This window comes from Pristiophorus japonicus, chromosome 5, assembly GCF_044704955.1.
Source record: "Pristiophorus japonicus isolate sPriJap1 chromosome 5, sPriJap1.hap1, whole genome shotgun sequence".
In the NCBI taxonomy this organism is placed as follows: Eukaryota; Metazoa; Chordata; class Chondrichthyes; family Pristiophoridae; genus Pristiophorus; species Pristiophorus japonicus.
In genome coordinates, this window is record NC_091981.1 from 207,508,998 (window position 1) to 207,536,932 (window position 27,935).

The window sequence follows — 27,935 nt, forward strand, 5'->3', positions numbered from 1 at the left end:
GAGGGTTGAGGAGCGGGGGGGGGGTTGGTGGGAAGAGGAGGAGTCTGGCAATGAACCCATTCCACCACCACCACAGGGGAGGCCTCGCAGACCTTTCGCCACTGCAAAATCCTTACGTCAGCAGCTCATAATTCATCGCTTTGCTTGAACAGTGAATGGCACGTTTAACCGCTGCCTGCCCACTCTATCCTACCATGTTGACTATTCCCCCTCTTATTCTGCAAATGAGACACTACACAGGAATGGTTGAGGTAAACAAAAGGATTTATTTAACATACAGTAACTTGAATAAGATTTATTAAACATTGTAAACGTAATTTGGAAACTGCAATAACATTTATTAAACATTTTTGTTAACTTTTAATAACTTAGAATTGGGAAACTTTAAAAACTTTTATAAAATAGCAACAAAACAGCAACAAAGCAACAAAACAAAGAAAGAACAACCCCTGCACCAAACGTCTTTTACCTGCGAACCCTCCTGCCCCCCAACTCCCCCGCACGATGATCGTATCCAAGGTGGTACCAAGACGCCATCCAACAACACGGCCAGAGTCGTCCTCTAAAAGGGGGATCAACAATAGCATGTGTGGATCCCCTGGAGAAGTTCGGGGTATGGAAGGCCTGGCTTCTGAGTGGCGAGCCTCTTACTCGGCCTCGCTACTCACAGGTGATGTGGGTCTGGTTGCTGTGACACTGGGGACTGCAGTGCCAAATGTCGAGACCAACAATTGGGTGTGGTCATTGACAGCCGTGACAATCTGAGACATGTCCTCCCTCGTGTCCGCCAATAGTGACGCCGCAATGCTTGCGGGAAAAGCAACCAAGACCTGCAGGAGCTGTCGACTGAGCTGGATGCTCTCCCTGGACCATGTCCAGGCATGCATCTGCCTGTCTGTCAGCAGACCGGCTTTGCCAACTCACCCTCTGGTCAGACGGCATACGGGATTCCACACCGGGAGTGCGTGGCTGCACGCCACTTGGACCCGGGGCCTCAGATTGGGGAAAGCCCGAGAATGTGTCTTCCTGGTCAAAGCTGCTGGCGCCGCAGGTAAAAGAGGTGTTGATTGCATCGCCGCCGCTGCCGCCGCCCCCTCCCCCCTCCCCCCCACACCGCAGCTTCATGAGTTCCCTCCTCCCATAGAAGTTCCTCAGCGCAGTGTCTTCATGGTCCCTCTCCTGCATCCCCACACGATGGGCTGAGGTGAAGGCTTCCATTGGTGGATTTGGTGCCTCCTCATCTGGAAATAGAAAACAACCAACGAGTGGTTAGCAGCAGGGGAGGGGACAGGGTGACATGAGGAAGGTCGCATAACACAGGCTCATTTGAAGGACCGGCGCTACTGCATTATATGTAGCCCACAGACAGTGCATGACATTACCCCAACCCTAGCCCACAGACACTGCATCACATTGCCCCAACCCTAGTCCACAGACACTACATCACATTTCCCCAACGGAACCCGAGGATTTTGCAGGACTTGCCCTCAGTTTTGAACAGGGGATCAGCACCCGCATGGGTAGTTAACCTCCCTGAGGCACCGATCAGAGCTGCCACGTGCTCCTCGAGGTCCGTTAAAGGCAGTGTCTGGGGCGGACCACCGCCTGTGCATTGCTGCTCTCGGCGGTTACGTGACAACTTTGCCTGCAAAGGTGACAATTGGAATGGTTACCAGACGGTCCATCTGCTCTTATGGCGCAACAGATAGCCATCAAAGCACTTATACCATACTGTGGGCATATAACACACTCCTCTGTTTAATGGCCATGGTAGTTGCACGTGGTTCATGAGGAAGACATCGAAGTGCAGAAACATCTTTTAAGATGTTAAAAAACAGTCTTACTAATGTGCAACAATCATTCATGGCAAATAAGGTGCAACACTAAGCCTACATACCAACATGTGCCAGATTTACAATTTAAGTAATGAACGAGTGCATGAATAAAAATATTACTTACTCTCACGACCCTGCAATGGTCATTGAACTTTTTCCTACACTGGTGATGGTCCCTCTTGGTATTATCACACGCTGATCCACAAACACCTTCGCACAGCTGGGAGGGGTTTACCAGCACTCCTTTAAATTCTCCCCATCTGGTTTGCACAACTGCAATGAGGGTCTCATTTGCTTCATGGTGGCTTCTTGGTCTGGAAAGTATCTGCTTCAGCCCTGGATGTACTGCGCATGCGTAGGTGCACCCTGACAGCTGACCAGAATCACGGGAACAAAAAACATCGAGAAAAAAAAAATTGGAAAACAAAAAGATATCATCTTGCAAGGCCAAATTTATCGCTATCGCCAATCACCATTTGCCAAATTTTGCGACTTCCAGTGATAACGCTAACCCGGCACTAAAAGAAATAACTCCACGATTATCACCCAAAAGCAGGCGAAATCACCAATACTCGAATTTCTAGTCCACAGGAATGATGACAACTAATCCAGAAGGGACAACCAGCAAAAGTCTCCAATTAAATTCACAAACCAATAAAATCATTCAAAGCACTTATCTAAAAAATTTCAGCTACAATCTTACTTTCTCCACTAAACTGAGGACTTATTATTGGAAAAAAAAGTTGTAAAGACAAAACATATAACATTTACAAGAAACTGATTAAACTTTTCTATGCCATAGAAGTTTGTGTGCACAAAATGACTTCTGCAACTTTTAGTTGGAGGTGCATGTCTGAGAAGGCTTGAATTTGTGGGGATCCCTAGAACCATCATTCTCAGCTAAAAAGATTCAACAAGGTAGCAACCTACACTGGTGCCTACAACCCCTAGATGAAGAGAGACTGGCTATTCACAAAGCATTACCAAGACCCGTGTATCAATGGAAAATTATTGTGGACAAAGTCTTCCAGGGGAAACCATTCTGAAGCGCAGTGAAATTAAAAAGAATCAATTATTTTAAAACAAAAATAAAAAGCAAGGTAAAATATGAACACACAATTTGTTAGAAGTAAATTTGAAAGCAAAACTGACATAATACTTATACAATGACAATAAGCAAGTGCAGTAAGATAAAGAAACAGAGATACAAATAGCTGCGGAGAAAATTGTTGAGTGGGAAAAGGATTCGGGTGGGAATGATTCAGGCAAGTCTTCATATTTTCACCAGCTGCAATTCTTTTAGTTATATTTGTCTCAGAAATCAAAAACTAGGAAAACAATACCATTCAGTGTCAAGCTCATGTTTGGAGGGAGATTCTGAATAAAAGTTCTGAATTAAAATATTTGTTTAAGCTGATCCTATTACTAACAATAAATACTACTGTAGATATTGATTTTTTTTTAAGTTGCAATTAGTTTATCTATTTTAGATTTCTTAGCATTCACTGTAAAAACCTGCAATCTAAACCAATGGGGCAAAAATGACCACTTAATGCCTTAGGTAAAAAGGTTATTCCACTGCCTGAACAGATCTTTTACAAACTTCTTTCTAAATCCTCTGAGTGGCGATATGTCCCCTCCTCAAATCTAGCAATAGCCTTTGCAACATTGCAAGCTCAAGCTCAGATTCACTGTAAGCAACAAATGACCGTTTCAAGAACAATGCATTTTATAAGCCCAAATTCTTAATGCTTAGCACTTATATGAATTTCAAACACATGAATGTGTATGTACAAGTTTATATACCTAAAGCATAGAATTTTGACTTTACAATATTAAATGAAGCCACAGGAAATTTTGGTTTCAAGACCACAAAAAAGGAAGTTTTAACAAAGTATTTATAATCCACCGCTGGCTCTCCCATGCATTATGCATGGTTGGCTAGAGGTGCATCCATTTCTTTGATGAAGTCACAGAGAGGGTTGATGAGGGTAGTGCGGTTGATCAGTATATGGACTCTTAAAAGGCGTTTGACAAAGTACCACATAATAGACTTGTTAGCAAAATTGAAATTTGTCTAAAGGACAGAAAGCAGAGAGTAATGGTGAACAGTTATTTTTCAGACCAGAGGAAGTATACAGTGGTGTTCCCCAGGAGTTGGTATTAGGATCACTGCTCTTTTTGATATATATTAATGACCTGGACTTGGGTATACATTGCATAATTTCAAAGTTTGCAGTTGACACAAAACTCGGAAAGGTAGTAAACAATGAGGAGAATAGCAACAGATTTCAGGAGGACATAGACAGACTGGTGAAATGGGCGGACACATGGCAGATGAAAATTAATGCATAGAAGTGTGAAGTGGTGCATTTTGGTGGGAAGAATGAGCGGAGGCAATATAAACTAAATGATACAAATTTAAAGGGGGTGCAGGAACGGAGAGACCTTGGGGGTGTATGTAACAAATCTTTGAAGGTGGCAGGATAAGTTAAGTATAAACAAGTATTTTACAGTCACCACTACATGTATTGTTGAAAAAGAAAATTTTGCACTGAGAAGTTTTAAAAATGATATTGGTCCAGGTTTAGCATAATTAATACTCCTAAACCAAAATCAATAGTGCAGCATATTTATGAAGAATATTTCCAACATTTTGACTGAAGTCCTTTATTCTGGTCACATTGAGCAAGTACTCCATCTGCATTATACAAATTGAATGTTAATATTCATACTAAACTATTCATTCCATTACGGTTTCTCAAGTAAACTAACAAAAACTCTGGGAAGCTATTTTAAAGCATGCCTCTAAATAGGTCTCATATTAGGTACCTTTTTAACAATACATTTTAAATGATAATGAACACAATGCATTCAATACATTGACAAAATAGCAATAAAATGTGGGTTTTTCACTAGTATCAAAATAACCTAAATTAATTCAAAGACTTTTGATTGTTTCAAAACTGCATTATCTGATTAGGGTAAACCAGTCAATAATAAAGTGCAACTTAATAAATCATGTGAATTTTTATTTTGTTGAAACCTTCACTAACTCCTAGCACCATCTGTTATCATCAAAACTATATGACAAGATATGCTATATAATTAATAGGTAAACAACAATCTAATTAAAAAGGACAAATACCCCATGTTCTTGCCATTTGGGAGCTCTAATTACAGGCTAAATTTTAAGCTTGAATTAAATATTTAAGCTAGAAAATTAACTTTCCTTCTACAGCCTTGAATACATTAATACAAATATGTGAAGCCATTTTCAATACAAGAGTTGCATGCCAGAGAAACTTTCCCTATTGCTGTGTATTGGCCTGTCATAATCATACACTTGATTATTCATCAGCAAATCCATTTATTTAGAACTCATTCAAGTAAAGGAGATTAAATTTAAATGGACACAGTTCTAGTCTTATGGATATGGCTTTTATCTAGATTAAACACTAAAAATTTGGAATCACTTTAGAGGAAATTATTTCAAAGCATTAGGCAACTTAAAATTTCTATAAGTAGTAAATGATTTACGCACAACAGCAAAAACTCTAAGATAGCAATTGTCTTTATAAACTCAAATTATTGTACATTGCAAAATAAATGCCTCATCAGTATCATACACCGTTAGCTGCTTACTGTGAGCAAATACCAGTACAGTCAAACCTACTTAATGAATAACTGATAAAAGATTAAAATGTTTAAGACAATAAAATCTTCAGCACAAATCCCTTTTCTATCTTTTCCAATGGTAGCTGCCCCTGTTAAATGAATAACTTAAATGAATAAAATGTTTAAATGAATTGCAAAAGTCTGAGTTTATACATTTAAAGCTGAAGTGTTAAGCCCATTTTGCCAATGTGTTAAAATATTCTTTTTAACAAGCATTTCTGTTTGTGAAAATCATTTATTAACCAATTCAGTGATGTTTCAGTATTTCAGAGGATATTTGACCACATCAAGTGCTAGCATTCAAGCAATTGTGGCAATCAATGCAACAAGCGCTTCTGTTTAGGTGTGAAAACTGCCTCATCAGGAGCTAGTACTCAACTTTATGATAGTTATAACTTACCCATGTTATAGTGGCACACAAATCATTTGGCAACAAACTGGCAGAAAATGTCTCTGTGAATAATAGGAACGGCACCTCTCAAGGAGATTCTTTCTCTTGTTAATGAGGTGAAAGTAACTGTGATACTAGTGGGGAGAAAGTTCCCCAGATTCCCAAAGTGAAATTGCTCAACAGTTTGGTGCATCACAGCCATTTAAAAAAATTTGATGTGCTACACTGTAATGTGAATACAGGGTATTGTAATGAAACAAATATACTTTGTTATCCATAACAATTGTGTTTACAGGACTGTAATTAGAATCTGATTTGCTAGCTTCTGGCTAACTTAATACAACTGTTAAAACAGAGAAAAGAATAGAATGTTTGAGTGAATAAAACTACTTGATAAGATCATTATTCAATTAACAGCTTTCTCTATATTTGCATAAGAGTTTTCTTTTAGCCATGCTCTTTGCTGGATCAAATGACTTCTTTCGCAAGTAAAATATCACAATATTAATGATTAAACTCATAACTGGAAAAAAAACTGGAGCGTTACGCATAAAACTTGGAATGGAGTATTATTCTGTCATGTTGGACTAGTTGCAAAGTAGGGGGGAAAAAACTTCATCTCTCAAATAAGAGCACCAAAGCAGATTAACTGCTCATTTATTTCTTTGTTACTTGTGAGACCTTGCGGTGACCAAATTGACTGCCGCATTTACCTACAAAACAAGTGACTATATTTCAAAAGTAATTCATTTGAAGTACTAAGGATGTTATCATCATCATAAGCAGTCCCTCGGAATCGAGGAAAACTTGCTTCCACTCTTAGAATGAGTTCTTAGGTGGCTGTACAGTCCAATAGGAGAACCACAGTCTCCGTCACAGGTGCGACAGTCGTCGAGGGAAGGGCTGGGTGGGATTGGTTTGCCGCACGCTCTTTCCGCTGCCTGCGCTTGATTTCTGCATGCTCTCGACGACAAGACTCGAGGTGCTCAGCGCCCTCCCGCATGCACTTCCTCCACATCGGGCGGTCTTTGGCCAGGTACTCCCAGGTGTCAGTGGGGATGTTGCACTTTATCAGGGAGGCTTTGAGGGTGTCCTTGTAACGTTTCCGCAGCCCTCCTTTGGCTCGTTTGACGTGAAGGAGTTCAGAGTAGAGCGCTTGCTTTGGGAATCTCGTGTCTGGCATGCGAATTATGTGGCCTGCCCAGCGGAGCTGATCAAGTGTGGTCTGTGCTTCAATGCTGGGGATGTTGGCCTGGACGAGGGCACTAACATTGGTGTGTCTGTCCTCCCAGGGGATTTGTAGGATCTTGCGGAGACATCATTGGTGGTATTTCTCCAGTGGCTTGAGGCGTCTACTGTACATGGTCCATGTTTCTGAGCCACACAGGAGGGCAGGTATTACTACATCCCTGCAGATCATGAGCTTGGTGGCAGTTTGGAGGGCCTGGTCTTCAAACACTCTTTTCCTCAGGTGACCAAAGGCTGCACTGGCGCACTGGAGGCGGTGTTGGATCTCGTCGTCAATGCCTGCTCTTGTTGATAGGAGGCTCCCGAGATAAGGGAAGTAGTCCATGTTGTCCAGGGCCGCACCGTGGATTTTGATAAGGATGCTATAGATGCTATATAAATATAAGTTAATTTTTCCTTGTTACAATGTATCAGATTTACACAATTGCAGAATTAGAGTTTAAAAAGACATAACATTTAAATTAAATTTACACCTCAATTTTAAAACAGAAAAATTACATTTCAATGCCAATTATGAACATGAAGCACCATAGTATGGCTATGTTTAGTGAGCCTCCTTTAAAAAAAACTAATCTGGTCATTTGATTATGATTTTTTTTTTAAACCAGCCTAACGTTTGATAAAATGAAGCTGCATACTGGCATTACTTAGCTCAGCAACAAAAGATATCACAAGCATTCAGCCATGTATTGAAAAATACCTTTTAGACTACATTAAGTTGACTTCCTGCCACAGCTAAAAATGCACTTGGCCAGCTGTCAGTAAATGGCCCAAATCTATTTTCCTCACATTGTTTGAAGGCTCAGCTATGCACACTGAGTTTTATGGTCTGATTATAGGTCTCCAGGCTTAGACAGGTGATCACATTACAACTGAGCATGCACAACAGATTCTAGTACAGCAAATATTGAAATAGGGTAAGTAACTTTAAGATGGACACAAAATTGAAAATTAAATACTAATGTACAGCATAACATGATAGGATTGTGTCCGTACTGTCAAGATTTTCTGTTGTTAAAAGCTTTTTTTTTTAAAAAAAAGGGTATTCCTTGTTCTGTGATTCATGTACAAGGGTGCCCAGATCCCTCTGAATACCAACATTTCCCAGTCTCTCACCATTTAAAAAATATTCTGCTTCTTTGTTTTTCCCACCAAAGTGGATAACCACATTTCTCTACATTATATTCCAACTGCCATGTTCTTACCCTCCCTTGCAGTACTCCACTAGTTACAGCCTGCCAACCCATAAATGACCAGTTTATTCCTGCTCTGTTTTCTGTCCTGCATTAAATCTATGTTAATATATTACCCCTAATCCCACGAGCACTCATTTTGTGTAATGACCTCTTGTGTGGTACCTTATCAAATGCTTTTAGTAAATGCAAATACACACCATCCACTGATATACCATGCTAGTTACAACCTCAAAATAATTCTCTTCGATTTGTCAAACACAATTTCTCTTTCATAAATGTTGACTCTGCCCAATCATATGATTTTCTAAGTGCCCTATTATCACGTCCCTAATAATAGATTCGAACATTTTCCCTACTACTGATGGCCAGGCTAACTGGTCTATAGTTCCCCGTTTGCTCTTTCTCTCCTTTCTTGAAAATCGGTGTTACGTTTGCTGCCTTCCAATCCGCAGGGACCGTTCTATAATCGATGGAATTCTGGAAGATCAGAACCACTGCATCTACTATCTTTATAGCCATTTCTTTTAAAACCCTAAGATATAGGTCATCAGGTCCAGGGAATGTGTCAGCTTTTAGTCCCATTAATTTCTCCAGAACGATTTATTTACCATTACTAATTTCTTTAAATTCTTCATTCTCACTAGACTCTTGATGCTCCACTATTTCCAGAATGTTTTTTGTGCCTTCTTCCGTGAAGGCAGATGCAAAGTATTTGTTTAATGTCGTTTCCATTTTCTTATTCCCCATTATAATTTCACCTGACTCTGCCTATAAGGGACCCATGTTTACTTTTGCTAATCTCTTTCTTTTTACGGACCTATAGAAGCTTTTATAATCTGTTTTTATGTCTCTTGCTAGTTTGCTCTCATTCTATTTTCTCTCTATCAATTTCTTAGTCATCATTTGCTAGTCTTTTTGGCAATATTATAAACCACTTCCTTTAATCGAATACTATCTTTAACTTTCTGTTAACCATATTTGGACCATTTTTCCCATGGGGTTTTTAATTCCTCAAGGGAATGTATATTTGTTGCGAATTATGAATTATTTTTTTTAATGTTGCCATTGTTTATCTACCGTCATATCTTTTCATCTAGTTTCTAAATCTACCTTAGCCAACTCGGCTCTCATACCTACATAGTTTACTCTGCTCAGATTTAAGACCCTAGTTTTGGATTTAACTAAATCACTAAAACTCAATCTCAAATTCTATCATATTATGAACAGTACTGTTAATAAATCAGAATATAGGGGTACAAGATGGACTTCAAATCGCACTCTCAGTACCATGAAATGGTCTTATGCTACTAATTATTATAAAAAGATGGGATAAACAGATTTACGCAATAAAAATAAACTAATCAGTACAAGGGAACCTCCAATGGCTCAACTAGTTTAACCAATGAATAGCTGAGTCATACAGGCCAACTTGGCCTCAAGTTGATCCTTAATCTATATCAAAGCATTGTTATGGGCCACGACCACTGGCCTTAGCAGCCCTTGGGTTAGGGAGGGGCAAAACAGAATTGGCACTACTGATTGCTGTTCAATGTCCCCTCCTGGAAATACATTATGTGGATGTCACCTTGCTCACTCTGATTCTACTGACCTCCAATTCCCCCTAACTCATTCCTCCATATAAACTTACTTACTCATTTTCATGACCACCCCCTCAACTAGACATCTCACATAGCCTCTCTACATCTATCATCTCAATCACAGACAATTCCTTGTATTGTCACTAACCATACTACCCTAAATCCCACTTTCTTCTGAGGCTGCCCAGAGAAAAAACGCTCCCCTAATCGCTTACAACCACACATTCAATCTCCCAACTGTCTAGCCTTTGGCCCTGCATTCCCCACGATACTTCTGCAGCTGTTGATCTGCTCAACCACTCCCTCATCTCCACCACTGATACTCTTCCCAGCAAAACTCACTGCAGAAGATAAAGGTTCGCGGAGTCAGAGGAAATGTATTAGCATGGATAGAGAATTGGCTGGCTAACAGAAAGCAGAGAGTCGGGATAAATGGGTTCTTTTCCGGTTGGAAGTCAGTGGTTAGCCACAGGGATCAGTGCTGGGACCACAACTGTTTACAATATACATAGATGACCTAGAGGAGGGGACAGAGTGTAGTGCAACAAAATTTGCAGATGACACTAAGATTAGTGGGAAAGCGGGTTGTGTAGAGGACTCAGAGAGGCTACAAGGAGATTTGGATAGGTTAAGCGAATGGGCTAAGGTTTGGCAGATGGAATACAATGTCAGAAAGTGTGAGGTCATCCACCTTGGGGGAGAAAAAAAACAGTAAAAGGGAATATTATTTGAATGGGGAGAAATTACAACATGCTATGGTGCAGAGGGACCTGGGGGTCCTTGTGCATGAATCCCAAAAAGTTAGTTTCCAGGTGCAGCAGGTAATCAGGAAGGCAAATGGAATGTTGGCCTTCATTGCGAAAGGGGTGGAGTACAAAAGCAGGGAGGTGTTGCTGCAACTGTATAAGGTATTGGTAAGGCCGCACCTGGAGTACTGCGTGCAGTTTTGGTCACTTTACTTAAGGAAGGATATACTAGCTTTGGAAGGGGTACAGAGACGATTCACTAGGCTGATTCGATAAATGAGGGGGTTAACTTATGATGATCGATTGAGTAGACTGGGTCTTTACTCCTTGGAGTTCAGAAGGATGAGGGGTGATCTTATAGAAACATTTAAAATCATGAAATGGATAGACAAGATAGAGGCAGAGAGGTTGTTTCCATTGGTGGGGGAGACTAGAACTAGGGGGCACAGCCTCAAAATACGGAGGAGCCAATTTAAAACCGAGTTGAGAAAAAATTTCTTCTCCCAGAGGGTTGTGAATCTGTGGAATTCTCTGCTCAAGGAAGCAGTTGAGGCTGGCTCATTGAATGTTTTCAAGTCAAAGATAGATAGATTTTTAAGCAATAAGGGAATTAAGGGTTACGGGGAGAGGGCGGGTAAGTGGAGCTGAGTCCACGACCAGATCAGCCATGATCTTACTGAATGGCGGAGCAGGCTCGAGGGGCTAGATGGCCTACTCCTGTTCCTAATTCTTATGTTCTTATGTTCGCCCAGCAGACCCGTTCTTTGATGCCCCAAGTCCAAGGGTCACAGACAGAGTATCCAGTTTCGCCATCCATCGCCAGATCTGCCTGGGCCACGTTAAGCACTTGCTCGCCCCTAAAACTATTACTTCAAGATCATCCTGGTGAGCAAAGATAATCGCTAGTTTCTATACTCCACTAACAACCATTTCCTTAAACACCTTTCCCTTGCCACTTCCACCCTCGTAGCACAATGACGTTTAATCACTAAGATGGAGAGCATCTGTTCAGCTGTTCTTGTTGCATTCCCCACTTCTCCTTGCCCACCCAAGACAAATCACTCCCAAGCTTCTTCCCTGCCCTAGTCCTGAATCCACATCTTTAATTTGTCTCCCATCTCCTCTCATGCCCTCTCCGAGCTCATCTTGTTAATGAGACCCAACCTTTGCTTATTTGACCTCGTTCACACTAAATTGCTGACCACCCATTCACCTTTCCTGACTCTATTGCTAGCTGACATTGTTCCTTTTCCTCAGGTATAATCCCTTTTCCTTTTCAAAATCACCACCAGCCTCTCCTCAAAAAAAGTCACCTTTGACTCCTTGCAAACTATTGCCCATCTCCGACCTCAGTTTCATCTCTAAAGTTCTTGATAGTGTTGTCGCCTCCCAAATCTGTACACATCTATTCCGCAACTCTTTCTTTGAACCTCTCAACTCAATTCTATCCCTGCCAAAGCACTGAAATCGACTTTAACCAAAGTCACAAATTACATGTCCTTCTCAACATCTGTGCAGCCTTTGACATGGTTGCCCACACCATCCTTTTCTAACATCGTTCCTTGTTGTCCAGGTCAGCAGTGACAGGATCGGTCCAAGTCAGCAAGGATTTATGAAAGGGAAATCATGCTTGACAAATCTTCTAGAATTTTTTTGAGGATGTAACTAGTAGAGTGGGCAGGGGAGAACCCGTGGATGTGGTGCATTTGGACTTTCAAAAGGCTTTTGACAAGGTCCCACACAAGAGATTGATGTGCAAAATTAAAACACATGGTATTGGGGGTAATATATTGACGTGGATAGAGAACTGGTTGGCAGACAGGAAGCAGAGAGTAGGGATAAACGGGTCCTGCTCAGAATGGCAGCCAGTGACTAGTGGGGGCCACAGGGCTCAGTGCTGGGACCCCTGCTTTTTACAATATATATTAATGAGTTGGATGAAGGAATTGAAGGTAATATCTCCAAGTTGCAGATGACACTAAGCTGGGTGGTGGTGTGAGCTGTGAGGAGGATGCTAAGAGGCTGCAGGGTGACTTGGACAGGTTAGGTGAGTGGGCAAATGCATGGCAGATGCAGTATAATGTGGATAAATGTGAGGTTATCCACTTTGGTGGCAAAAACATGAAGGCAGAATATTATCTGAATAGCGGCAGATTAGGAAAAGGGGTGGTGCAACGAGACCTGGGTGTCATGGTACATCAGTCATTGAAAGTTGGCATGCAGATACAGCAAGCGGTGAAGGCGGCAAATGGTATGTTGGCCTTCATAGCTAGGGGATTTGAGTATAGGAGCAGGGAGGTCTTACTGCAGTTGTACAGGGCCTTGGTGAGGCCTCACCTGGAATATTGAGTTCAGTTTTGGTCTCCTAATCTGAGGAAGGACGTTCTTGCTATTGAGGGAGTGCAGCGAAGGTTCACCAGACTGATTACCGGGATGGCAGGACTGACATATGAGGAGAGACTGGATCGACTGGGCCTGTATTCACTGGAGTTTAGAAGGATGAGAGGGGACCTCATAGAAACATATAAAATTCTGACAGGACTGGACAGGTTAGATGCAGGAAGAATGTTCCCAATGTTGGGCAAGTCCAGAACCAGGGGACACAGTCTAAGGATAAGGGGTAAGCCATTTAGGACCGAGATGAGGAGAAACTTCTTTGAGTTGTTAACCTGTGGAATTCTCTACCGCAGAGAGTTGTTGATGCCAGTTTGTTGGATATATTTAAGAAGGAGTTAGATGTGGCCCTTATGGCTAAAGGGATCATGGGGTATGGAGAGCAAGCAGGAAAGGGGTACTGAGGTGATGATCAGTCATGATCTTATTGAATGATGATGCAGGCTCGAAGGGCCGAATGGCCTACTCCTGCGCCTATTTTCTATGTTTCTAGGTCAGTGGGAATGGTCTCGTCTGGTTCCACTCTCACATATCCAGTTGTGGCCAGAGAATTACCTGCAATGGCTCATCTTCCTGCCCCCGTATCATTACTTCTGGAGTCCCTTGGCTCTCTCCTATCTCTCATTTACATGCTGCCCCTCGGCGACATCATCCAAAAGCACGACCTATTAGGATCTACATGTACGCTGATGACATCGAGCTCCACCTCACCAACACCTCTTTCGAACCCCTCCACTGTGTGTTGTCAGAGTGCTTGTCCGGCATCCAGTCCTGGATAAAACTAAATATCCTCCAATTAAACACTGGGAAAACCAAAGACATTGTCTTCGGCCCCTGCCATAAATTCCATTCCCTAGCCACTGATTCCATCTCCCATCCTGGTAACTGTATCAGGCTCAACCAAACTGTTCACAACCTTGGCATCCCACAAGAACATAAGAAATAGGAGCAGGAGTAGGCCATACAGCCCCTCGAACCTGCTCCGCCATTTTATACGATCTTGGCTAATCCGATCATGGACTCAGATCCACTTCCCTGCCCGCTCCCCATAATCCCTTATTCGCTTATCAGTTAAGAAACTGTCTATCTCTGCCTTAAATTTATTCAATGTCCCAGCTTTCACAGCTCTCGGAGGCAGCGAATTCCACAGATTTACAATCCTCTGAGAAAATAAATTTCTCTTCGTCTCAGTTTTAAATGGATGGCCCCTTATTCTAAGATTATGCCCCCTAGTTCTCGTCTCCGCCATCAGTGGAAACATTTTCTCTGCATCCACCTTATCAAGCCCCCTCATAATCTTACACGTTTCGATAAGATCACCTCTCATTCTTCTGAATTCCAATGAGTAGAGGCCCAACCTACTCAATCTTTCCTCATAGGTCAACACCCTCATCTCTGGAATCAACCTAGTGAACCTTCTCTCAACTGCCTCCAAAGCAAGTATATCCTTTCTTAAATATGGAAACCAAAACTGCACACAGTGGCCTCACCAATACCCTGTAGAACTGTAGCAAGATTTCCCTGCTTTTATACTCCATCCCCTTTGCAATAAAGGCCAAGATTCCATTGGCCTTCCTGATCACTTGCTGTACCTGCATACTAACCTTTTGTGTTTCATGCACAAGTACCCCCAAGTCCCGCTGTACTGCAGCACTTTGCAATATTTTTCCATTTAAATAATAACTTGCTCTTTGATTTTTTTTTCTGCCAAAGTGCATGACCTCACACTTTCCAACATTATACTCCATCTGCCAAATTTTTGCCCACTCATTTAGTCTGTCTATGTCCTTTTGCAGATTTTCTGTGTCCTCCTCACATATTGCTTTTCCTCCCATCTTTGTATCGTCAGCAAACTTGGCTACGTTACACTCGGTCCCTTCTTCCAAGTCGTTAATATAGATTGTAAATAGTTGGGGTCCCAGCACTGATCCCTGCGGCACCCCACTAGTTACTGGTTGCCAATCCGAGAATGAACTATTTATCCCGACTCTCTGCTTTCTGTTCGTTAGCCAATCCTCTATCCATGCTAATATATTACCCCCAACCCCTTGAACTTTTATCCCATTTGACACTGAGCTGAGCTTCTGACCCCATGTCCTCTCCATCACCTGTGTCCATTTCCGCCTCAGCCCATCTGTTGTTGAAGCCCATTTGCTGTTGTCACATCAAGACTCGCCTATTCCAATGCTCTCTTGGCTGGCGAGCCATCCTCCATCCTCCAGAAACTTCAGCTCATCCAAAGCTCTGAATCCTATACTCCACGACAATGCCTGCTTACCCATCACCCATGTGCTTGCTTACTTACATTGGCAGCCAGTGCCCCAATGCCTGTAATATAAAATTCTCATCCAAAGTATTCAAATCCTTTCATAGTCTTGTCCCTCTCTATTTTTGTAACCCATCTCCAACCCTGCAAAATCCTACTCTATAACATCTGGGGACTAGTGCTGAAGTTAGGAGAGCTGTCGCACAGACTCGTCAAGCAAGAACCCGACAGTCATACTCAGAGAATTATACCCATCAGCCAACATTCCATCTTCCTCCATCAGCATCCCTGGGTAGCAAGGGCATAGAATGTACTCTGGGTGAGGAATTTCAACTTATTTCACAATCAGTGGCTTAGGGGACCACCATGGACCAAGCTGGCCAAATCCTGCAACATGTAACTGCACGACTGGGCTTGCAGCAGGTGTTGAGAAAACCAACACACAAGGGAATAACCTACTTGACCTCGTACTCACCAATCTGCCTGTCACAGATGCAACTATCTATGACAGCACTATTTGGAGTGACCACTGCCCAGTCCTCATGGAAATCAAGTCCATCTTCAACCGAGTGCATAACAAACTGCAGTCATATCTGGCACAAAGAAAAACGGCTATGGTTGTTATAAGTCAATCATCTCAGTCCTAGGGCATCGCTACAGGAGTTCCTCAGGGAAGAATCCTAGGCCCAACTATCTTCAGCTGCTTCATCAATGACCTTCTTGCCAACATAAGGTCTGAAGTGGATCAGTTTGCTGATCATTGCACAGTATTCAGCTCCATTCATAATTCTTATGATAATGAAGCAGTCCAGGCCCACAAGCAGCAAGATCTGGACAACATGAGGCTTGGGTTGATGTGGCAAGTAGCTGCATCCCTGGGTTTGGCTTTAATCAATGCCAGAAAATGACTGTTACTAACAAGACAGCACATAATCACCTACCCCTATCATTCAATCGTCCAGTGGGTCACCATTGACCAGTAACTCAACTGGACCAACAAGATAAATACTGTGGCTACTAGAGCATGTCAAAGGCTGGGTAATCTGTGGCAAGTGTCTCACCTCTCTACCATCTACATGGCACAAGTCAGGAGTGTGGTGGAATACTTTACATGCAGCTGCAACCATTCAAGAAGTTCAACATCATCCAGGACAAAGCAGTCCATTTGATCGGCACCTCATCCACTAGTCTAAACATGCATCTTGGTGTCAACATTTGACCCTGAAATTAGCTTTTGACCACATATCCGCAACATAACTAAGACTACCTATTTCCAACCCCATAACATCACCCGTCTCCACCCCTGCCTCAGCTCATCCACTGCTGAAGCCCTCATTCATGCCTTCATTACCTCTCGACTTGACTATTCCAACATACTCCTGGCTGGCCTCCCACATTCTACCTTATGTAAACTAGAGGTGATACAAAATTTGGCTGCCCGTGTCCAAACCCGCACCAAGTCCTGCTCAACCCGCACCCTGTTGCTCGCTGACCTAAATTGCTTCCGGTTAATCAACGCCTCGACTTCAAAATTCTCATCATTATTTTCAAATCCCTCTATGGCCTCGCCCCTCCCCATCTCTAATCTCCTCCAGCCCCACAACCCTCCCACCGAGATGTTTAATTCTGCCCTCGAGCATCCCTGATTATAGTCGCTCAACTATTGGTGGCCGTACCTTCTGTTGCCAAGGCCCCATGCTCTGGAACTCCAACTAAACCTCTCCACCTCTCTATCTCTCTTTCCTCCTTCAAGACGCTCCTTAAAATATACCTCTTTTACCAAGTTTTCGGTCACCTGTGCTAATTTCTACTTATGCGGCTCGGTATCAAATTTTCTAACTCATAATACTCTGTGAAGTGCCTTGGGACGTTTCGCTACGTTAAAGGCGCTATATAAACACAAGTTGTTATTGCTGCACACAAACCGCCACACCACCCCCCCCACCCCCCCACATCATCATTATCACCGGCCTACAACGGTTTCAGTGTGTACTATCTACAATATATACTGCAGCTTCTCGCTAAGCCTTCTTTGGCAGCACCTAGAAGGACAAGGACAGCAGGTGCATGAAAGAAAGACTTATATTTATATAGTGCCTTTCCTAACTTCAGTGTGTCCCAAAGCACTTTACACTTTTGAAGTGTAGTCACTGTTTTAATGTAGGAAACGCAGCAGCCAATTTGGGCACAGCAATGTGATGATGACCAGATAATCTGTTTTAGGTGTTGGTTAAAGGGCAAATATTGGCCAGGGCACCTGGTGAAGGTGCTCCCACAATTTACAAAACAAGATGAACACAAACAAGATCATTATTCATGGACTGAATTTATAGTTATAATTTATATTGTTTATTCTACAAAGGGTTTTTTTTCCAAACACAAGGTAATTTTCAGAATGGACTAATATAGTTTTATAGAACATGGGATTAGCCCCTCTGATTCCTCACATGCAGAGTTCCCAGTTACTGACTACACCCTACCCATGAGAAAGTTAAGATGTAAGATAGAGATTCATTCCACACCATTAATACACTCACCTGTGGCTGGTTCAAGCAACATGGGGTAGAAAGAAGAGTATACTTTTAACAAATACTGGATTTAAAAATAAATATTCTCATTATCTTCACACCCTTTTAGTAAAATAAAAATAAGTTTCTGCACTAACAGAAAGAACAAACTTGCATTTATATTGCACCTTTCATGACTTCAGGATACCCCAAAGTGCTTTACAGCCAATGAAGTACTTTTGAAGTGTAATCACTGTTGTAATGTAGGAAATACAGCAGTCAACTTGGTCACAGCAATTCATATATAAGACCAGATAAATCTGTTTTAGTGATGTTGGTTGAAGGATAAATATTGGCCAGGACACCAGGGGAGAGCACCCCTGTTCTTCTTCAAAATAGTGGCAAGAGATATTTTACATCCACCCGAGAGTGCAGACTCAGTTTAACATCTCATCCAAAATACGCCACCTCCGACAGTGCAGCACTCCCTCAGTACTGCACTGAAGTGACAACCTAGATTATGTGCTGAAAGTCTGGAAGAGAACTTGAAACCACACCTTCTGATTCAGAGGTGAGAGTGCTACCAACTGAGTCACGATTAACCGGGCCAGCTGATATAGTGTCGGAACAGAGTACATAATAATGGTGAGAGATTATCAAATCAGTTGATATATATTATACAATACAAAACTTGAAACAAAATTTCAAGTTCAAAAAAACAAAACTACAGCAGTATAGTACAGTATCAAACACAATCAGCTGTGAATGGACTTAATTTAGAAGGTAATGCTTGTGACATGCTTTGTAAAGCATCTGGATGTGAAAAAAAAATCACAATTTTTTCCCTAAAATATAACAAAGGTTAAAGGGGAAGAAAGGTTGCTGATAAATGTCTTTGGCAATTAAAAACCTCGGACCTAAAAATATTATCTGTTTTTAACTATTTGGAATTACTGTGCAATTTTTAACTTTACTGTTAGTTTGTATGAATTTCTTGTTAAAATTACAACAATGTATACCAAACATAAAAAAGCTGACTTTCTAAATTTAAGCTACTAAATAAAGCATGCTATCCATTTTTCCTATCAAAAAGCAGCAAACCCTCATGTCAATGGATTTTTTGTTTACCAGAGATGACTGGAAAGCCATATGTTTTTTCTATTTTGCAAAGAAGAAATGACTCTTAGTCACTTGCGTTTCTGATTAGCAAAATGATTTATGCCACAATCACTAAAAAATGCCAGCAAGTGAATGAAAAAGAACACCAGATGTGCACATTGAAAAAAGCAGTAGTTGCTACATTGTAATCACAGCTACCTAGCTCACTTAGTTTGTTATCCACGTACAGTGTGTGGCACTCTTAGAAATGGCAAGTTCTCACTTCCTGCTCGGTGAAATAATGGGAAATAAATGATACATTTTATTCTTTTTGCCATGCACAATTCAATAAATTAGGTACAGTTTTGTCTTTAGACTTATCATCAGGAGGAGGCTGGCAAAGATCACAGGGATTAATTGCTTCAGAGGTATGAAATGCAGGTTTCCTTTTTCCCTGCATACTTGGTAAAGAAACAATGATTAATCACTGTTTAACTATTCTCTAAAGGGAATTGAGAGTTTGCCAAACCAGGCCACATCCTCATAAATCCAAAAGTTACATTTAGATTAGCTGCCAACAATACATCACTTTAAAAAAAACTTTAATCATCTTCAATCAGTTTGTAACTTGCATTGAACAACATTCATTCTTAAATCAATTTAACAATAATTCTTAAATCAATTTTTAATGCAATGCTTCTTGCATATGCTCTTTTGCCACAGTTTCTAGCACAGGCTGTTATCCTGACGATACCATGTTATACAGTTTTCAACCTTGCTTACCAAAGTCGTTTTTTGCTGGTCCAAATCAGCTTTATCTCGACAGTATATAATTTGATTTTTGAGCAAGAAAACATCTCATTCAGTTACATACTTCATTTGTTGATTTTTTAAAAAATGATTTCAAGAAGAGATATTTTTAATCCTGAACAGGAAAGAGTGTAAAAGACAAATATTTTGAAATTTCTCTTTCAATATTGGCCCAGAAATTCCTGCCTCCCAGGTCCGTATGGAGTGTGTAGGCATCGCAAAAGCCCGTTTTCAGCGCACAATGCGCATGCGCTGAAAACTGGCTTTTCCAATCTGCCAAGCTGGAGCTTAACAGACCCACGCATCTCGGGAGCGAGGATATTTGCATGGGCATGATTGCGGTATTTATCCATATCTTGCCCAGCAAATGTCCTGAAAACTCTTGCACCTGATAAAAGCAGGTACATAGCCTACTTTTACAGGCGTAAGAGTTTTAAAATACACAAAAATATTAAAAAATAAAACTTTAAAAACACATTTTATCGTTAAAAACCCTCCCCACTAGGGTAAGTTTATTTTTAACCATAATTTTAAAAGCTTTTTTTTAAGAATCGGATTTTTTTAATAATGCATAAATAACTAATTTAAATTAATAAAAATACGTGGTGTATTTTTTTTATTTTTTTTATTAGTGTTTTGGGTGTTTGGGGGTTTCTCATTCATAATAAAGTTGGAGTTCCCATTATTCTGAATGAGAACATACTTTACTTTGATTGGCTGCCCAGAGCCTTGTGACTGCAGCTCCAGCCCTGTGTTGCGCAGTCAGTGCAGGCCTCAGGACCGGGAACTCGTGTGGGCGCAGCAGTTTCAGGTAAATGCGCATCTTTTTTAAGTTTTTCCCTCGATCGTCCGTGGGAAGCAGCCGACCAGGATTTCTGGGCCATTATTTTTGTGCATACAAAAGTTGCTCAGAGCTGTTTGGAGGAATAGTGCACAAGTGGTTGAGTTCATGCATAAGTGTAAGCTCTTGAGAGAGAAAAAACTATAAAAATAGAAACTTAGATATTTAACTTCAACCCTTTAGGTTTTTAAATACAATTCTCAAAGTTAAGGGCATGTTAATGATTATACTGTCAAAAGAAGAAAGATTTCTAAACACAATGACTTATTTTTTCAATTGAAATTTGTATATGTTTACTATAAAATGTTCTCTGTTAACTCTTTGTTTGTTGATTGCAATTCCCAAAAGACACCCAGCTAGCAACGGATTACAGCTGCCATTTCTGTGACAGGTCCTACATCTGCTTCGCTATATATTACAATATCTCATCTCCACAGGATGAGTCATGCGCTGCAGAATCAGGGTTGCCTTGAATGTTGCGATATCGCAAAAGAAAAATAGACTTCAGGCTTGGAAAGTGTAATAGTGACAGTAATGCTATTAGTAGTATTAGGCAGTCCCTCGTATCGAGGATGATTTGCTTCCACAACAAAAAGGGATGAGTTCACAGGTGTTTCAATGAGGGACCTGAAATTCTAGGTCCCAAACTACATACTGAAGGGTGGAAGAGGCCTGTGCATGGCCGTTGCACACCAGCCACCACACGGGCTTGACAGAGCTAGGTCTTGATCCAGTGGCAAGGGTTATCCAAGATGACAGGAGACCAAGCTCTGCTGGACGCATGCTCCTACTATCCATAGATTGCAGTGTGGGCTGGCCCGTGCTGCCCCTGGGCCCTCGGCTCTCCTGGGCCCCGATCAAATGCGATTATAGTACCTCACAAAGTCAACAGCTGATCCATTTCAGATACCAGTAACATACATTTTGCTTCAGTTAAAATAACCTACCCTTACTGAGCTCCAAACCTTGAAAAAATATTTAACTATAGAAAAATGCTGCAAAAATACAAATAAATAAAAAATTAAGCAACAAATAAATAATTTGTTTGAAATTTTGTGTTTGGTTTATTCACATTATATTTTTACTAAAAGAAACCCAATACACATTTGTAAACTGAAACCTTTTATCAACTGTATAAACAATCCAAAAAGATTTTGTGACCTAATATTTATAGGCAGAATACTTCAAAGCAGGATATTTTTCACTATTAGACTATTAGTCATTGAGTAGATAAGACAATGGGTTGATAGAGAATTGTGCACAGATGTTTTCCAAATGACTTGGAATTCCTTTACTTAATGGTCATTTTTAATCGGAAATAAAAGTGACACCTTGTTCAATGAGACAATATCCGCTTCACCATTTTTTCAGTCCAGAGATATCATGCTCGTACACTTGCCACAACTACTTAAATATAGCTATTGAATTTCATTGGCTCACAGTTATAACAGTCACTTTGAAATGACAATTATATAGTAAAGATATAGACAAGAACTTTATCTGATTAGTGTCCAGTTATTTCTACAGCACCCTGCAGGGATTAACTGCTGGTCCTTGAATTTTTGACTCCTCCCATCCTCTTTTTCCCCAACAAAAAAGTACTCAAATTAGCAGCTGTACATTTTCAAAGTAAATATTCATCTCACAATCTGCCTGTGAATACAAATATAAAAAGGGAGAAGTGTTTGATTATTCTGGAAAAGGAAAGGAAAAGGGTATCTAAATAAAAATGGATGTCTAGTGGACTGGTACGTGGAATGGTTGGATGCCATTGGGGGTAATTTAAACTTTGATCACTCAGCAAAAAAATGCATTAAATGAATCAGCCACCCATTTTACACTCGGCCTGATTTTCTTTTCTATTGAAGTCTATAAGAAAAAAAGAAAGACTTAGATTTATATAGCGCCTTTCACGACCACCGGACATCTCAAAGCACTTTACAGCCAATAAAGTACTTGTTCTTTCTTTCTTTTGAAGTCTGTAAGTTAAAATTACCGCTAATGATTCTCCAATAAGCCATACCCACAACCTTGCTCATGACACTGATGAGGAAACAAAACAAAGACTAGGTAATTCCTTAGCTGCCCCTGTACACCTCCTCATAAAAGACTCAAATGCACAGTATGGATAGCTTTCAATATCTTCAACTCATTTGCAGAATTCTCCAAATGGAAAATGAGTGAACCTGGCAGATAAAACCCATATTTAAGAGAGCAGTAATTCAATGGATCATTCTCAAGATTTTAAAAATATTAAGCACTTCATGTAATGTTCATTTATCCAGTGTAGCAACATACATCCTGCATTTATATTTGTGGGAACCAAGGATTAAACATACAGGCTCTGAATTTGCAGTCGACAATATAGCTAAGGAATAAGCACTGACATCCGACAGGCATCCGCATTTACCCGTTTCGAGAACTTGCGTTGCTTCGCTGTGGAATTATGCACAGTGCAATGACCCACGATTCCCTGGAGCGCACTGCTGTGCATAAGAGTACCTGGGATCACATGGGGCAATGCTCCTTTCACTAACCAATCAGGAAACATAGAAAGCCCCGTGTATTATTAAGTAGTTACAACTTGTAAATTAAACAGTGTGATACTAATAATGACCCTGAAATTCCGGCCTCCTGGGTCAGAATGGACCGTGTACGGACCCAGGAAGGCATCGCAAAAGCCGGTTTTCCGCACACAATGCGCATGCGCTGAAAACCGGCTTTTCCAATCTGTCAAGCTGGACAGATCCTCCGTAAATCAGGAGCGAGGACATTTGCATAGGCAAGATTGTGGTATTTACCAATATTTTGCCCAGCAAATGTCCTCAAAACTCTTGCACCTGATAAAAGCAGATGCACAGCCTACTTTTACAGGCGCAAGAGTTTTAAAATACACATAAATATTTTAAAATAAAATTTAAAACACACATTTTATTGTTTAAAAACTCTCCCACTACGGTAAGTTTATTTTAAATCATAATTAAAAAAACTTTTTTTTTTAAATTCGGAAAAATATATTTTTTTAATAATACATAAATAACTAATTTAAATTAATAAAAATGTGGTGTATTTTTCTATTTTCATATTAGAATATTGTATGTTTGGGGGGGTTTCTCATTAATAATAACGTGAACTCCAACTTATAGAGTTCCCATTATTATGAATGAGAAAATACTTTGCCTTGATTGGCTGCCAGAGCCATGTGACTGCAGCTCCAGCCCTGAGTACGTCAGTGAAGGCCTCAGGACCAGGAACTCGTGTGGGTGCAGCAGGAACAAGTAGGTGCGCACCTTTTTAACTTTTTTTTTTTACCCGATTGCCTGAGGGAAGCAGCCAACCGGGATTTCTGAGCCTATATTTATTTGATAAGTACAGTACTTGGCTTCAAATAGCACAGCGAATACTTTGGAGTAAATACAGTTATTTATTGGAAGACTCTGAAAGATTAAAATGTTCTCATCCCTCAAACCGAGCCTTTACAGCTGCCTGGTAGGTTGTTTTACATGTTCCTTTTAAATTATTATACTATTTTCTCATCACCCCCTCCCCCTACACTGTGCAAACAGGCGCAGTAGCCTGTTTGCACCAGCAACAAAAATTTCCAGAGTTACTGGTGCGCAGTAGGTGGAAAATTAGCCCAACTTTTTGCCAACATAACATTTGAATAAGGACTTGAAAGTCACAGTGGATCATCTGTCGATTCAGAACTTGACAGATCGCAAGTTCGGGATTTAGCGCTTGCTGAGAGTACTCTTTCATACTGACTGCCAATTCAGGGCCACAATATTTTATCTTTCAAAGTTCAACAAGCACTTAGCCTGTGATGCGCGCTGATTTGATGCAAGTAACATGTTCACAGTAAAATTATTCAACAAGTCTTGCCAAATAAACTTCCAATGGCATACTCACCAATCTTCAGATTAAGCTTTACTCCAAATTTCTTCTGCAAAGCCTAATTTAACACCTGTAAACTCAGGCAGTCAACACCTACAATAGGAAACAAAAACTATATTAGAAAACCAAATTATTATGCTGTCAACCAGTTAAAAAAAAGTTTGAAGTTAGCCTATAGATTTTCAATGCTAACAATCTGGTTTTACTTTACCATTAACAAATTCTTTAAAGGAGGCTACATTCTGACCAACAGAGACAAGTTAATTCCCCCCTTCAGATGCATCACCAAACAAATAATCATAATCAGCAGCACTGTGCCATCATAGGGAAATATATATGACAGTATATACAGCAGCAACATATGCTCTATTGACAGTATTTCACAATAACTCTAAGGCCCCAAGTTTCCACACGCGGCGAAAAAGGCGCCCCTCAGAGCTGGGCGCCTGTTTTTCGCGCCGAAAACGGCGCCTGAAAAAAAACGCGGTATTCGTCTGCTTGGCGCGGCGCACAGGGGGCGGAGCCTACCACTCGCGCCGATTTTGTAAGTAGGAGGGGGCGGGTACAATTTAAATGAGGCATTTTGGTGCCGGCAACCCTGCGTGTGCGCGTTGGAGCGTTCGCGCACGCGCAGTCTGAAGTAAACATTGGCACTCAGCCATTTTTAAAAGTGCTGCAGAAAGAAAAAGTGAAGATTTGTTTCTTGGACCCCTGCAAAGGCTTGCATTTTAATTTTCTTGATATTTCTGTGTGTGAGGGAGTGCTTTTAGCAGCACTGCTGAATAAATCACCTGCTGAAATCAGTGAGTTCAGCTTTTTACTGTTAAACTTGCAGAACCGGTGCCTGCAAATTAAGGACTGTGTGTTTGGAGAAATAAAAGTGCCAATTCAACTTTGCAATGGATCAACTTCCACCAAGAACAAAGAATTTCTTGCATGAGGAAGCAAACCATTGCATAATATGTGGTGCACCCATTCTGCAAATTTAAATATAAAGATGTCGATGTGGCTGCCTCTCCCTGTCCAAATGGCCTCAGTCAGTCCCCCTCACAGCTCGAAGGCTGCTGCTGCTCCCGACCAGCCACTCCCGACCAGCCACTGACGCCGCTGCAATCCCATGGCCGAATGGCCTCAAGTCCGTCCAGGTGCTGCATCTTCGCGGGGAATGAAGGCCTGCCTCAAGCACCAAGGCTGCTTGCTGCCTGCCCCTGCCGTCGAGACCGACGCCACACCGCTGCCTCAAGCACTGAAGCTCAGCACCAAGGCCGCTTGCTGCCTGCCCCCGAGACCGACGCCACATCGCTGCCTCAAGTACTGAAGCTCAGCACCAAGGCTGCTTGCTGCCTGCCGTCGAGACCGACGCCACACTGCTGCCTGAAAGGCCTGCCTGAAGCACTTTCACACAGGTAGGAAGATGGTTTATTTAATCTTTTCTTTGCTTATAAATTTTTATTCAGGTTGGATTTATTTGTATAAGTATAACTAAGGATTGATTGTAGAATTTAATGACTTCCCTTCCCCCCCCGTCCCCCCTCCCACCTCGTTCCCGACGCATAATTTGTAACCTGCGCCTGATTTTTTAAAGTGTAGACAAGGTTTTTTCAAGCGTACATTAATCTTCACTTGCTCCATTCTAAGTTAGTTTGGAGTACGTTTTCACTGTGGAAACTTTCAAATCAGGCGTCAGTGGCCGGACACGCCCCCTTTTGAAAAAAGAATTCAGTTCCAAAGTGAAACTGTTCTACCTGACTAGAACTGCAGAAAACTAAATGTGGAGCATTCCGATTTCTAAGATACTCCGTTCTACACCAGTTACTCCTAAAAATCAGGAGCAAATCATGTGGAAACTTGGGGCCTAAGATACCACCTCCCTAATTTGCTTCAACTTTTTAAACCCATCCAAAATCTTGCAGTTTACAAACTAATCAACTGTTTAGTTTAGGGCAGTGCAGGAGCAAAGTGCTCATCTTATTTGCCCGACAGTCTCAAATAGCCATCATCTGTTAAGTAAACTATACTGATTCACTTGTATAGAATTAAATAAGAAAATAGCAATCAAATCACTCAACTTGTTTTCTAAGCTACCACCCAGGAACCAACAACTGCTACAAACAATCAAATTGCGCAAATAATTTCCTCCTTCAAGTCAATATGCATAGCTAAAATTAACATTTGTAACAAAAATGCAAAAAATATGCATTTTGCGGCAAATAAAAATCAAAACATATCCATAAAATTAAGTTATTTAAAGTTGAAAATGCATGCAAGAGCTTTCCTCTGCTAAAGCCTGCCCCCCTCTCTGGGGATTGAGACTCCTGTTTCAGTCTCAGGTGTTGGAAGTTCCACCTGGGCCTTGGGTACTGGGGTGACAAAGATAAATCACAGCAGTTATAATTTGCACCCTGCTCAGTACAATACCAAGAGTGCACCATAACGACCAGTGTCCCATAACAGCCAACAGAAAATTTACCTGCAATTGTCATGCACAAGTGACTGGAAAGAAAATCCGCAGATTAAGACATTATATAGAAATTTTGAATGGACAGTGTTGTTTTGGATGAGTATTCTTGTTTGACTGAGAGGGATGTTTATATGATACTTGGATAGTGAGCTTAGGAATGGAGTCAGTCAAGCCTAAAGCATGGTAAATGACCATCTATTTAAGGTACTAAGCATTGGTGACTTGATGGTGAGAAAACAACTCCCCATATCCCTTCACCAACAAGAGCTACAAATCCACTGTGGGAATTGAAGATGAGAAAAAATGTTTTTCATATTCATGCAAATAATGGAGAAGGCAGCTAGATTTTGGGATGACAAAGAGAAGATAAATAAAGAACTTGTATCTTAAGCAAATGCTGCAACCCCAACCATTGGAAGTAAAGAATAAAATCTCCATCTAAACAAGTCAGATTGAAAGGTTTTGAGAAAATGCCAACATTATTTACATCTAAAGCAGTGAGTAAAAATAAAAAGTGGGCTAGAATTTCCCCTCCGATTGCTGGTGCTGGATCCTTAGCGATATTCCGGCATTTGTGTCTTTGTAACCGCCAGAATACCGTTGGTGCGCACTCCTGTGGTTTTTGGGTCCTCGATGTCGGCAGTGGCGAAGGCTAGCGATGGTGGACTAGAGTGGGCGGTGAGAACGGGAGAAAAGTCGCCGATCTCCTTACCTTTAGTAAGGGAAGCAGAACCACTGCAGACAATGTCCGGAAAACCAGTAGGACAGCACTCAACATCTTGAAACTGGTTTAGGTCAGAGAGAGAGAGGAGTTGTGAGGACTTGGTGTTTTCAGGAGTACATTAATTACATTCAGTATATTTAATGTTTTTTTTACATTTGCAGAGGGTGGAGCCGCCTGTCCCTCCCAGAGAGGAGTCATCGCAGGGAAGACCAAATGAACAGATGGTGGTGGAGGAGACAGAGGAGACA

At 41.1% G+C, this 27,935-nt stretch overlaps 1 protein-coding gene across 10 annotated transcripts in view; it reads right to left on the reverse strand.

Moving 5' to 3' along the window:
• The window catches only part of tbc1d5 (TBC1 domain family, member 5), a 789,418-nt gene that overhangs the window by 586,340 nt on the left and 175,143 nt on the right, over window positions 1-27,935 (reverse strand). For all 10 annotated transcript variants that reach the window (XM_070881258.1, XM_070881261.1, XM_070881268.1 and 7 more), the window contains exon 2: window positions 24,518-24,595. The gene's annotated coding sequence lies outside the window, so the exon portion shown is untranslated. The remainder of the gene's footprint in view (window positions 1-24,517; window positions 24,596-27,935) is intronic.